Source organism: Megalopta genalis, chromosome 4, assembly GCF_051020955.1.
Source record: "Megalopta genalis isolate 19385.01 chromosome 4, iyMegGena1_principal, whole genome shotgun sequence".
Taxonomy (NCBI): domain Eukaryota; kingdom Metazoa; phylum Arthropoda; class Insecta; order Hymenoptera; family Halictidae; genus Megalopta; species Megalopta genalis.
This window is the reverse complement of record NC_135016.1, coordinates 31180913-31194816: the sequence shown is the minus strand read 5'-3', so window position 1 is coordinate 31194816 and position 13904 is coordinate 31180913. Positions and strand designations below refer to the sequence as shown.

General features: G+C 46.3%; 1 protein-coding gene across 1 annotated transcript in view; it reads right to left on the bottom strand.

The window, feature by feature from the left end:
- Positions 1–13904, bottom strand: part of Eip78C (Ecdysone-induced protein 78C) — a 258466-nt gene that overhangs the window by 235478 nt on the left and 9084 nt on the right. The window lies entirely within an intron of this gene.

Below are 13904 nucleotides of genomic sequence, written 5' to 3'. Positions count from 1 at the left end.
ACGGTTCTCGTTCTAGATACGTTGGCTTTTCGATAGATATTAACGAAACACGTGACATTTTAAATTAGTTGTCAGCAGACCGCGGAACTTTACAATAAATAAAAATTTTCCTCGTCGATTGTATGAAATAGAAGATAGATAAAAATGTATTTCTTTTATTAACGACGTTAATACACCCAATTCAATTTTTACATGATGGTACCAAGTTATTTGATTCCAATTTAATTTATCCATAATTTCTAGCACATTTAGAACGGTATTATTCTTCTACGTATGTACACGATGTCTTTTTTTATGCGATTTCTTCTTGAACCTATATAACGCGTAAAAACAGAATTGGATGTACGGTAACAGTAACGCAACAGTATTTGTAAATTCTTTTAACGTGTTCGGTGTTCGATGCTCTTTTTATCCATATTTGCTATAAATGCGTAAAATCCGCGGTTTAGTTGTCGGAAACCAAATAGTCGAGTAGCAATATTTATAATCTAGGTCTAAACGGACCCAGACTCCGCCGTCCGAGTGCGAATTTACATTCCAGAGAATGGTACGAAATGACCAATAACAAACAATTACTGACTCCGTGATCAACGAGCTCGCCGTCTCGCCGCGAGCCGTTGCACTCCTCAGGCACAGAGATAAAAAGCGAAACAAGGCGATCGAAACCGAGTCACAGAACACCGTGAACTGGCTAAATCACTGACTGCGGGACGATCGCGTTTCCCACTGGCCACGATCGATCGTCCGCAAACCGATCGCCGAATATCGAAAGCATCTCGCTATCCGTCGTGTTTTCCGCGTACCGAGAGAAACGGGAACGAGCCTGGCGAGCGGCAAGCATCGAAAGAGAGGAAAAGATCGCGAAAGGAAGAGGACAGCGAGCCGGAGAGGAACACGAGGAGGAGAGTGAGAAAAAGCGAATGTCATTGCCGTAATCTTCGGACGTTGACTTCCTCCTGGCTCGTCCCTCCTTCCTCTTGGTCACAAACCCCCTCCAACAACGCGTCCAGCCCTCCCTCCCCCTTCTTCGGCCTCTCCTTCTCACCTGTGCGTTCTCCTTCGCGATTCTCTACCTGTGTCTCTCTTCCTCTTTTCCTTTACTCTTTGCTCTTCCTATCTCTCTCCCTCTCCTCTCCTGTCTCCTCTCTCTCTCTCTCTCTCTCGCAGTCTCTCTCTCCCTCTCTCTCTCGCACTCTCTCTCTCCCTCTCTCTCGCATTCTCTCTCTCGCACTCTCTCTCTCCCGCTCTCTCTTTCTCTCTCTCTGTATGTTTTTTTCTGTTCCCCTCTCTCTTTCTTGGAGGCTCGTTACGCGGCGACTCGTAAATCTCAAATATTTTGCTCGGCTATCCGCGCGCGAAACCCGCCGATCGGAAATTTTCATAAACGCCGATCGCAAGCGCCGAGGGAGACGTATTACGAAATACATTGTGCCCGACGCGGAGTCTGACACAATCGCCACGGAACTACGCTTTGAATTCCGAATGAGTAGCCACTGACGCGACTGGGTGCAGAATTCATTAAACATTTCAGGGCTGACGGCGAACCAGCGGCATCAAGGTCCGCGACCACGAAGACTCGCCGGGTGACACACTCGTGTCGGAGGACAGTGGTCCGAGAGACAACAATTTCTGACCAAAATTCAATTTATCAATTTTCATATTTGTACCGAATTTGTTTTCCCAGGGTAGTGAAGCCAATTACCGTGGGGTATCCAGTTACTGTGCCTTTGGTTTATTTTCATAAGACATTAATTTTTACACAGACATATTAATTAATAATTGTTTACTTAAATTCAATTAATTATTTATTTGTTTAAATTACACGCATGAAAGACGGAAGTTCTTGAAACACCACAAAAATTGTATAATTTTGTTGACACCGAATTCACGACATTTGCTGCGAAGCTTATGAAAAAAGGTTGAGAAAATAGTGTACGAATGGAAATTAACGTTCATTAAAATAAATCGTTATAAATAAGATATTACGTTTTTAATTGTATCGATAAAACGTATTAGGATTACGGAGGCACGAGACAGTGATCATTTATTTGAATTTTTGTTTTAATTTTCAATTTTAGTAGATTATTTACTGTGCTAGTAATGTCTTTGCTGTACCTTTATCGATGTAAGCACTTGTATTTGAATTCTTTATGCTTCAGGTTTTTAACAATTTAAACTTTAAAAAATATTATAATAAACTGTTTGGAAATGTTTTTTGGGGTTTTTTTAAAATATGAAATCATAAACTATTGTCGCGATAGGGGCACGTAAGTTTTTAGTGCATTTTCTTGCGATTTTGAATTATATGCTGATTAGAAGTAAACATTGGACATTATTTATGTTTTTAGGCTCGTTTCGCCGCGCGCTGATCGTTCGTATCCTATTTCAAAACAAACCACGATTTTTCAGACATTTCCAATGATCTGGCAAACAAATATTTCCAACAAAAGTTGGACGGTATTCTCTTTTCTACATATTGGAATATAAGAGCTCCTTTCCAAACATAAATTCTTTTTATAAAAAATGCTAGTCACCGCGACCTTTTAAATGTTAATACATATTTTTGACTCGAGATAATATTCTAGCTGGTATCGAGACGAATTCAACGACCTACTATAATATAACCTTAAACCTTAGAATGAAACGTGAATGATCCGAAACGTTAGAATAATTTAAGCCATAGAAAGCGAATTCTCGGATCACTGTGCGGAGCATCGAATGGATTGTTCCTCGCCTTCGATCGTTCCTCTCGTAGTCTCTTTTCGTTCGATTTAGATTTTGCGTAACTTCGGCATTGTTACGTGAACCGGGCAGCGTTCGGTTCGCAGTCGAGAAACGATTCCAGTCGGATATCTGTTATGTAAAAGTTTTTCTCGCCGAAGAGCGATCTCGATGCTGCGATCGCTTGGTAAATCGGTGAAATGAAAGTGGATGAATCCACACCCGTGTTATTTTTTGTCCCGGGGTTTTTGCCGATTGGAGTTTGAACGAATGTTTGCGAAGTTCTTGCGAACGCGAGATTGTCAGCTGCGCAGCCTAGAAAGCATTCGTATGGTCGAATTTTTATCAAAAAAAAAAGACTGATTTCATTCGTTATCCCTTAAAAAGTTGCATTTGTATTATACTCGGGATGCAGTATAAAAGTTGCTGAGCACACTTCCAGAGGAGAAATTTGTTTTGTTTTAGAATCCTAAATTTATACCTAAAGTTTAGCGATTCAACCCGGGAACACTTTGTATACAATGCTTCTGTCAACAAACATTAAAACGTCAATCCAAAAAGTTTGCTCCTAGCTCCCTGCGCAATACATATTTAATCAAGAAATATGTCAAACTTTCAAGAGTATAACGTGATCATAAGTTTGTACATGCAACCAATCCCCTACATATTTCTATGTATGTACACGATGATATATTTTACACGGTTTTTTTCTGTAACGTATATCTACCGCGTACAAACAGAATCGGGTGTACAATCAACAGCATCCAAGAGTGAAATCACCTTTGCATTTTCCACCTCCCTTCGCGCCAAGCATCGCGCATCGAGGCGATTTTTTCGGAAACCAAATTGCCTGACTATTCTCCCGACTGTTAATTGAAACACCTGGAGGAAATTCATTTCGGACGAACAGCGCATTGTGGCGTTACGACTATTTCGCAGGTAGGCGTCTCGGTAAATCGTCTTTTCGACTACGTCGGTTCGCGCTGGTCAAAAGGGCGAAATCACGCGAGCAATGATTCAAAGTCTCTGCGCTGGTATAAGAATGAGAGGAAGAGAAATCTAGAGAGAGAGAGAGAGAGAAAGAGAGAAATCGAGAGAGAGAGAGAAAGAGAGAAATCAAGAGAAAGAGAGAGAAATCGAGAGAGCGAGGACGAGAGAAATCGAGAGAGAGAGAGAGAGAAAGAGAGAAATCAAGAGAGAGAGAGAGAGAGAAATCAAAAGAGAGAGGAAGAGAGAAATCGAGAGAGAGAGAGAGAGAGAGAGAAATCGAAAGAGAGAGAGAGAAATCGAGAGAGAGAAATCGAGAGAGAGAAATCAAGAGAGAGAGAGAGAAATCGAGAGAGAGAAATCAAGAGAGAGAGAGAGAAATCGAGAGAGCGAGGACGAGAGAAATCGAGAGAGAGAGAGAGAGAGAGAGAAAGAGAGAAATCAAGAGAGAGAGAGAGAGAGAGAAATCGAAAGAGCGAGGAAGAGAGAAATCGAGAGAGAGAGAGAGAGAGAGAAATCGAAAGAGAGAGAGAGAAATCGAGAGAGAGAAATCGAGAGAGAGAAATCAAGAGAGAGAGAGAGAAATCGAGAGAGAGAAATCAAGAGAGAGAGAGAAATCGAGAGAGAGAAATCAAGAGAGAGAGAGAGAAATCGAGAGAGAGAGAGAGAGAGAAATCGAGAGAGTGAGAGGTATCACGTCGCCGGATATACATTACCGCGGCATAATCCGCCGCGGATGATTTATAAATCGAGTGAATCATGATTTGGCACGAAGGAAAAACGGTAATCGCGAATTAGCATTTGCATCGGCGCGGGACGGGCCTCGGCAAAGCCCTTGCGGATCGCTCGCGAAATTGCGCGGCTCGCGAAGCTTCGCTGGCCCGAATGGCGGTTTCGCGGCCCCGCAGACGGTCATTTGTCTCCTGCAACGCCTGCCCGGTTCCGCGTTCCATCCACGTCACAACTCAGTGCGTTCACCTTGCCGCGAGTTATCAAAATCGGATCCAAGGCGATAGCCGCGACGCCGTAGCGATGGGACCGAGCGCGTCGACCAAATACTTTCGACGTCTGTTAGAGCATCCTTGAAAAACGAAAGGATGTTTACTCGCATAGATCCAAAATCGTTGAGCTTCATTTGTACAGACTCTAACGATTTTCTTCTGTATAATGCTATTTATTGTGCCATCAACGATCTCATGTTTTGCATAGACAAAATTGTAGTAGCGTATCATATGTCATATTACGTTACTTGTATCTTATTTTTTTCCCGTTGCCAGCATTAAACTAGTATTGTTATTATTATTATTATTATAAAATGAGTTTTACACAATTTAATTCAGAATATTTTTCACGTGGTGTAAAAGATGAAAATGCAAACCTGACAATTTTTAAATATATTGTTATCAAATAAGAAGTATATTTTCGAATGTGGTTTTGGGAGTTTGTATACTTTCTAACTAATGTAATAATGTAAACGGTAACAAAAAGTCATCCTTAGCCGGATGATAAGATAAAATAACACATTTTAGCTCGTCATTGTATACCGTGACGCTAAAGTGGCATAACGAGTGTATTCCATTATTTGAGGTGATTAGGATTATCGCGTTCGCTACCAGTGTTAATTGCTATCACGGTTATATTATTTTATTCGTTGTATGTCGTTACAAAAATCTCTAAATTCCCCAAATATCACGAAATGTGTTAAAAAATTTTTACCAATGACATCCACGAAGTTGATGTTCTTTACGCGGTATACGAAATCGTGATCATCGCACATATCGCGCATGCGTTATCTCGCAGGAAATTGTGTACGACAAAGAAGTTCTAATCACTGTAGCTGTAGAATAAATCACGTGAAACGTAATTGAAGTCGTTGCGTTTAAATCTGATCGTGGATTTTTATCTATCGAGCTCTCTCGCTCTCTCGTGCTTCGCAAAGAGTGTGTGTGTGTTGCGTTTAAGAAAATATTCCAACTATAGAGAGTCTGTTGCGGAATAAGTGATGAACGCAATCGTGTTGAACGAAACTTGAATGGAATAATTATTTGGGCTAGTTTCAGGTGATAAATCTGTCTAGCCAGTTCTTGATTAATCTAATCTCACGCATCTATCTGATTCGTTGCTGCAGTGTTAGAAAGTGGACTCGATCTGTTATTTCTGAAGCAAAACATTTAATGTTTACCTGCAATCTGTTAGTCTGGCAAATAGCCACAATTTATTTATCGCCACAGCCGGTGTGATTTCTTGATTATCGTGCGAAGATTTTACGAAGATGTCGCGAAAACAGAATATTTATGCAAAATCAAAATTTGCCAAAGCGATTGTAAGAGAAATTAAATAAAGATACATTGTTGCTTTTAATACGTTTGATAAGTTTGAAACGGTGTAACAATATTGTTAAATTCTAGTCTGGTATCTCCATAATTTCGTATTTCAGCTACCCAACTTTGCCATAAACGCATGAAATCCGCAGTGTAATTATTAGTATTGTAACTTTATCCTCACATTAAATGCAGACAACCTACAGATCGTTCACCGATAATACACCGATTCGATATGCTCCGAACAGTGCGCGAACATAATTCCCCGTTTCATTTCGGGTTTATCAAAACTGATTAGAACCAAGGACGCTGGTCGTACAAGCGAGATATTATTTTGATCGATATTCACGAGCGTATACGAGACCTGGTCCCATCGCTAGCCGACACGTATTCTTGGATCTCGATCGCGCCACGTGCTCGGGCCCGTGGAAAACTGGGCGAAATAAATTTATAGTTCCCCCCACCGTTCCGTTCGCGTTCTTGATCGTTCCGCGACCGGCCACCAAACTATTCGTCTTCCGGAAATTCCTCACCCCGAGATTTAAATATCTCGTCTTTTGTCGCCCGATCGACGGAATTTAATGCTTCCTGGTTGTTCTGCGCGATATACGCCACCGTTGCGCAAGAGTTATATAAGGTGTTCAAGAATTCTGGACGAGAACTCTGCATACCTGCGGCACCCGAAACGGAGAACGTTAATCCGTGCAGAACCAATTGCTTCTAGACCAGTTGAAACGCGATTCGATCATCCTTCCGACAATTCGACAAGATCGTTCGTCGACTAAAATTTCCTACTTCGTACCACAAGTATCCGAACTACCCGGAACCGAATCAGCGATCGTCCTATGCAACGAATCCGCGAACCACGCAGGAACAGATAGCCGCCATCGATCGATAGATCATGTTCAACGAAAACTCGTCCCCACTCCCGGTGGCAGCGTGTCGGCGGCCGGTTCACGCGATACCGAAATCCTCCTCGTTTAGCCGTACAACCGAGAACGGAATGAACTTTAGCAACTTCCGCGACAATTATTCGCGGTGCGCCGCGGCACGGCGCATTGGCCGTGCGCGACTCTCGTTCAGGATAAAGGGAAGAGCGAGCGAGCCACGCTCGACGCGTTTTACCTGCACGAGTCGCCGCTGAAAACACGCCGGCATCCAGCGGCGCGTTTCTCGGTCGCAGTTTTCAGCGGGTCTGGGCGGCCCAGGACCGCGAGGAGCCCCGTCCGTTCCAGGACAACGGAAGGATGACGATGACGACGAGGATGCCAGGCACCGGTTGCGAATAACAACGACGACGACGACGACGACGACGACGACGCCAGAAATCCGCGAAGCGTGACTGGTCCCGCTTCGAGGCGCTGTTCACGGCTAGGCCGTTCACCACCGAACAAAATCCCTTGAATCCCTCGAAACTCGATAGACGAAATTCGAACGGAGACGATATAATATCGAGGGCCACGCGTCGCGGTCACAGGACGCGGCAGAGGACACGATCGCAGGCCGTCGATGCACACCGATCCCTCAGCGGTCCCACTTCAAGATCACCTCGATCCGACACATTGAACGTCACTCCAGCTCCGTAACGATCCCGTCCATCGGGATCATTGTCCGTGCACGCGATGAGAGTCGCGTGTGACGTCGAGAGAACGACGACACCGATGACGAGGAACCTCGATCGTCGTCACCCGCTTGCTCGCGCTCGTGGTACCCGGAATCGCGGCCACCGCGCGCCGATTCACCGTGATCGATGGATCGGCCGAGTGTCTCCGTACGTCCCACCGACCGACTGCGGGATAAACAGAATCCACGAGGCGGACGTGTCCGAGCAGCGCAAACTACGACGACGACGGCGGCAGCGGCAGCGGCAGCGGCACCGGCGACGACGGTAACGGCCGCGCGCGAATATCTCGAAAAACAAAGCAAACAGGGACAGTCGGGCCCGATCAGGCGAAAGGGGATGGTACCGGGCAAATAGCCGCGAGCTGCCCTATTACGATCACGTGCGTTTGTCACGAGTCGCGGTGGTGTATACGGAGCTGACTCGCTCGCTCTCGCGCGAGTGCCGAGAGCGAGTTCTGTCTGTGTGTTCCGAGGTGCTCCGTCTTCGTCGTCCGCGAACCGGCGCTCTCTTTCCCTCTCGCGCCCTACGACTCTTCGACTCGTTCGCTCTATCTGTTCCTCTAGTTTCCTTCCACCCGAACCCGCTCTTTCTCTCCCCCTCTATCCCTAACTCGCTTTCTCGCTTTCTCTCTCTCTCGCTCTCTTCTTCTCTCTATCTCTCTCTCTCTCTCTCTCTCTCTTTCGCGATCCAACCGCGCTATCCGTCCTTGTCCAAGTCTAGAGTCATCCTCGTCGCGCGGCCGAGAGAGCGCGAGCGAGCGCGCGCACACCCGGGAGAGAGTCTTACCTGTGAGGTAAGTAAAACCGGCGTTCCGTCGTACGTGTTACGGCATTGCGCGACTCGGCCGACTCGTAGCCCCACGCTCTTCCATTACGCGGGGTTCCGCGGATTGCCGGGCCGGGCATCGAGGTAGGAGAAGAGAGCGGGATCCGGGGGGCACGGCGGGAGAAGGGAAGGAGCGAGAGAGCAAGCAAAAGGGTGAAGGAGGAGGTGGCGGTGGTGATGGAGGTGGTGGCACCAAGAGAACGAAGAGGTGGTAACGATGATAATGCTGCAACAGGGGTGAGGAGAGAAGGTTCGTGCACAGGGGAGGGAGAGAGAACGGGGGAAAGGAGCGAGAAGGAGAGAGAGAGAGAGAGAGAGAGAGAGAGAGAGAGAGAGAGAGGACGGAGAATTAAATGACTGGGTCGGAGGTAAGTCCTGGAGATGGTAGGGGCTGTGGTATCGAAGGGGCTGAGGGGCTGAGGCACGACGCCGCTTCTAGGGGAAGAGGGGAGGCTGAAGTCGGAGGTGAGCCGTGTCGTTTGTACAGTCCGGTGGGGGTAGCGTGGACCATGCCACGCTGGTAGGGAGTTGAACGAAGGGGGAGGAGGTGCTGGTGGTGGAGAGGGGAGTAGCGAACCGTGGACCCCAGGGTGGGGGACACGAGTGGACCAACTGGGTTCGCCAGCAACCCGTGGTTCATTGACCGAGAAGTGCCGGGAGAGCCGAACGGTCGGCCGTGTTCGACCCGCTGCTAAAACAGAATTTGTACCGGCACTTTATACGTCTCATCTACACGACTCGAGAAACGGACGGAGACGGAAGAACGTGTCGGCGGGCCGGGCTAGGTCGAGTCGAGTCGAGTCGAGTCGAGTCGAGTCGAGTCGAGTCGAGTTGGGTCGGATCGGAACGGGTCGGATTGGATCGAGTCGAGTCGAGTCGAGTCGAGTCGGGCAACCAGGAACCGAGAAACTGGAGTGCGAGAAAGAGACACCGAGAGGGAAACACGAGGAAAATTTGTCTATGCGCAGGAAGAGTAGACACCGCCGAGCGAGACGGCGGATAAGGAGGGAGACGCGTGTGCGCGATTGCCCGCGCGACGCGCCTCGAACATCGGGAACGCCGGGATGGGACGGTTAGGCTTGCGGGGTTGCAAGAATTTCGGTATGAAAGACGAGCGAGGAAGGGTGACGAACGCGGCGACGAAGAGAGCACCGATTACGATCCCCGTCGTCGCGCGTACGCGTGAGCCGTCGCGTTTGCAAATTCTGAGGATTCAATTAGACGTGCTCGCGCGTCGGCGACAACGACGACGACGACGACGACGATGAAGAGGTCGCGGAAGACGAGGCCCTATCGTCGTTTCCTGGTATCTCGATTCGGTTTTAATCGTCGCGCGCGAGAGGAGATACGTACACGCAGAGACGCGCGAAGCACAGTCGTTAGTCCGACCCCGTAATACCACCGCGGCGTGTCGTCGAACGTAATTACACCGGCGCAACGATTAAGCGAGTTAACGCCAAGTTCGCCGAGTTACGTTCGTTTCGTCGTTAACACCATCGTCGTTGAGAGGACGGGTTTGATAGACTGGCGCGCGAGCACACTTCGCCGGATGCGACTCGCGACGATAATGTTATAACTCCCGACGGCCGGAGCGGTTACAAGCGTCGACGAGATAGATGACACCTTCGACGCTATCGGCTCCATTATCACCGTTGAAATCATAAGACAAAGATATCCTTGGACGTGGTACGCGTAGATCGGTACACGGCCTCTTGTCGCCGGCCGTGTACCGGCGCGGAAGAGATCCCTGGTAGGATCCGATCGATCGACGATACACCATTAGATCGATGTTATCGCGAGCAAGGATCGTGGTGGAAAGTCCCGGTGGTATCGACCCGAGCGATCGAGTCGGGCCGATCGGTTCGATGACTTATCTCGTTCCAGCAAGGATCGTGCGTTTCCTGATCGAGACCAACCAGCCGGATCGAAGAAGATGGCCGACGGGATGCGTTCACGGGAAAGGGATGAAGTCCCCGTGTAAGTAAGTCTGTCGACTGCTGGTGACCACACGGCTGCACACTTGTCGGGAAAGGAGATGCGCAACTCGGTGTAATGAACCTGGGAAACCGGTTACATCCGCGCGTGTATATATACAGATCGGTTCGGCCTGTACTTACGTTACATTACGCGGACTTCGCTGGTAACCAGCGATCCAACGAATCAACGATCCAACGATCGACCGCCGCAACGGACGGTCAACGACGACGGGAAGTCGCCGAGGCTTGCGTCGATGCGCGACAGAAGCATTTCGATCGGTGTCATTGAAATAGGCGGCACGAGTCCTGCGAGCGGATACCTGGCCTCGCGGGCCAATTAAGAGTAACCGAGTTTAGCGATGAAATTCACTCGGCCGAGTATCGCGTCGAAGGTATTCCCGTATCGCAAGGGTGTTCACGGAGCCAAGTTGCTTCGGGAGTTATTACCCTTCGAGCCTCCGTTACTCCATTTACGTAATAAGGATGCGTATAATAGCGACCGTTGTCGGTTCAACCCTTATCCGAATCATCAACGGACGCTTACGACTTTGCATCGGGGTCAAATTGCTCCGAGGCGATACAGCTGTTCGAATACGCACGCTCGCTAATAGGGGAGACCGAAATTCATTCGTTCTTTTCGAGACGATTTCGCTCGCGAGCGATGACACTTTTGGGTTACGATCCGATCTATTTCATCGTCGAACTCGTAATTATTATTTAATACTAAAAGCTTCTGCAAAGGAAATATTGTACAAGGACACGTTAGTCGACTGAGTAAAGTACTCAGCAATGCGAAGAGGTCGCCGTTACGGAAATATCACTATAAGGTTGAAATTGGAAGCGCCGAGAATTGTTAAGTAATCGAGTAAGTCTGGTTGAAATGATTCGATCCATGAAAATTGGATTCGTCAAACTTATTCGTCGAAGAAATGAAAAGAGCGATTTGAAAACGACTATATGTAATAGCCATTTAATAAGAAAATAGTTAGAAATAAACAAAGTGTTTTAGTTAGAAAATAATTAGAAAAATTAGAAAGATCTTAGTCCTAGTCTTTGGTATTAGATCTTAATCCGAGTCTATTAAATCTTTTAATAATTTCCACTTCTTTATCTTACGCGGCAAAGAGCTTTTTCCGGTGAAAGCATCAAACGAATAAATAAAAGTACACAAAAACTATTGTTTCACTTTATTCATCTCGCAGTTATTCTTTCAACGTAATCACCAACTGCGAATGTACCAGCAGAAATTAGTATCTTAAACCTCGTTAGACAACTTTTAAACTGATCGACCACTCGTTTCACATTGCTCAATTTTGAGATTCATAGATCCACGAAGATTCGAACGTATTAAAAAGTATCCTGGGATAGAAGCTGCGTGGACTAGAATCATACGTTTCACACATTTACACATTCCAAATAATTTCCCTCGCTGAGAAACAGAGAAGAGCATCACCCGAGTGTTACGCAATTTCGGCAATCAATTTTCCCGCTCTCTCGGGGTGCACTCTCGCCGCATTTATCCCCTGCACATCCGGGGTAACTATTGAAAAAGTAATAACTAAGCAGCGCATCCGACACGGTCGCTAAATCCGCTTTATTCATATTCAATTACCCTACCTGCATTTGCGTACCAAAATAAATTCGCCCCACGAACCGGCCGCGTCCCGCGCGAGCGAAAGGAGAAACAGCGATCCGGGTGAAACGGTCGTGAAACGCGATCGGGGGCGAGGTAAAAATCCATTCTAAGCACGATATCGCATTTCCCACGAGATCGAAACAAATAAATTTCGAATGGATCGATTCGGTGCGCCATCGGCTATCCACAACGGCCGATCTCATCCCTCAGCCCCGACCGGGAAACAAGAGCCCTCGTTTTTCAATTAGAACGCGTTCACCGTGAATCGCTAATTTTCGAAAACTGGCCGGCTATCTCGGGGCCGCGTGGATCCCTTGAATGAACGATGTTTCATTGTCGAGTTTGAAAGGGTTGGCTACTCGTGGCGGCGTTAAAGGCAGTCTTAGGGGAGGAAAAAATGTTGGGATTCAATTACCGCGGGGTGAAACGACGGGAGCGGAACTTCCGGTCGCCGGGATCTTCCGGCTCGGCGTAAACCGTTCCGGCATAAAAGGAAGGGTAAAGAAAGGGGCGATAGGGTGGTGGTATGGGTCGGGAGGAAGCTCAGGGGAACGGTACACGTCGAGGGTGTAGTGGGAATGGGAGGGCGCGAGAGGTTGAAATGGGACGAGGGGTTGGTGGTTTAGCGCGAGAAGTAGCAGAGCTAGGATAGCAGAAGGGGAAAGGTAAGAGGGGGTTGGGGGTGGTTGAAGAAAACACATAATAGGGTGGGGCGCTTTGCTGCCGCTTTTGAATCGATCCAACACCGGCTACAGCTGGGGTCTCATCCCACCGGGTTTGGTCAGTGGTTCTCATTCTCTTCTCCCTGATTTTACACCCACCCCCACCCATCGCCACCCAGTCGAACGAAATACTTATTTGCTTGGACATCGTCGGCCAATTGTCGAAATTTTTTATTACAGCTTTATCGAATCTTTAATAAGTGATCGTAGCATAAAACAACACGAAAAAATGAACTTCACATTCGCGCTAGGTTTCATCCAAATGCACATGAATCTCACTGTTACGAAAATTCTGATCTCTTTGTTTTCCGGTTGCTCCACTTTAAATAATTATTGCCTAAATCCTATTAGTTTATAAGTTCTCAATGTTTTACATGTTACTGGCTATCTTATTAACAATGATTTTGTACAAAAAGCAGTTCTATTTTAATTTATATTTCATCCAAAAATCCACTACACTCAATACTATCGTAATTTAACTTAAAGTTTTCCTCAAAACCGCCCAAGATAAAAAATAAAGTAAGGTTTTAAGAAATAATAAAATTCGCCGCCAATATCCGCAATTCATTAAATCGATTTAATACACACACGCGTCGGAAAGTATGTTAACACCTTCTCAAATGGAATAAATTTTTTAAAATGGGTCCAAATAACTTGAACCTGTTTGGGATGTTAAACCAACTAGTTTTCTAGAAAATGAGTATACAAAATTTTTTTGTATACTCATGGAACGATCAAAACATTGAAAAATGATTTTTTTCACATTTTTATCCGAGCCTATAACGAAAATTTAAAAAGTGCATTTTATCGATCTCGGTAATTTCTACACATGCTTCATACAATTAAATCAAAATGTTTCTTTTTTTTGGAAAATCATTGTTAACAAGATACCCAGTAATATGTAAAACATTGAGAACTCATAAACTAATAGGATTTAGGCAATAATTACTAAAAGTGGAGCAACTGAAAAACAAAAAGACCGAATTCGCATGCATTTGGATTCAACGTAATGCGAATGCAAAGTGCATTTCTTTGCGTTTTCTTATATAGCACGATCGCTTATTAAAGGTTTAATGAAACTATAGTACAAAA